Here is a 314-nt window from a genome sequence, read left to right as displayed (position 1 = left end):
TTGCAAACTTAAATTATTTATCATTTAATAAATTTCAATTAATATTTTTATATCAATTTTGTGTTTGTTATCTAAAACTAATTCTACAAAAATGTTTTATCAATATATTAATGACTTGTACATGAAAAAATGTAGCGTTCAAAAAAAATAATAGTGTTTACATGAATTATTTATTTGAAATGAAAATAGTTTTTTTTTTATTTTTAATTTTAAATAATTTTTGTATAAATTAGAATTAAAAAGAAAAAATATAGAAAATACTATTTATATAAAGAATTATTGTTATATTATTTACAAATAAATATATTAGTAAT

This window comes from Apis dorsata, unplaced genomic scaffold, assembly GCF_000469605.1.
Source record: "Apis dorsata unplaced genomic scaffold, Apis dorsata 1.3 scaffold_295, whole genome shotgun sequence".
NCBI classification, from domain to species: Eukaryota; Metazoa; Arthropoda; class Insecta; order Hymenoptera; family Apidae; genus Apis; species Apis dorsata.
This window is presented reverse-complemented; position numbering follows the sequence as displayed.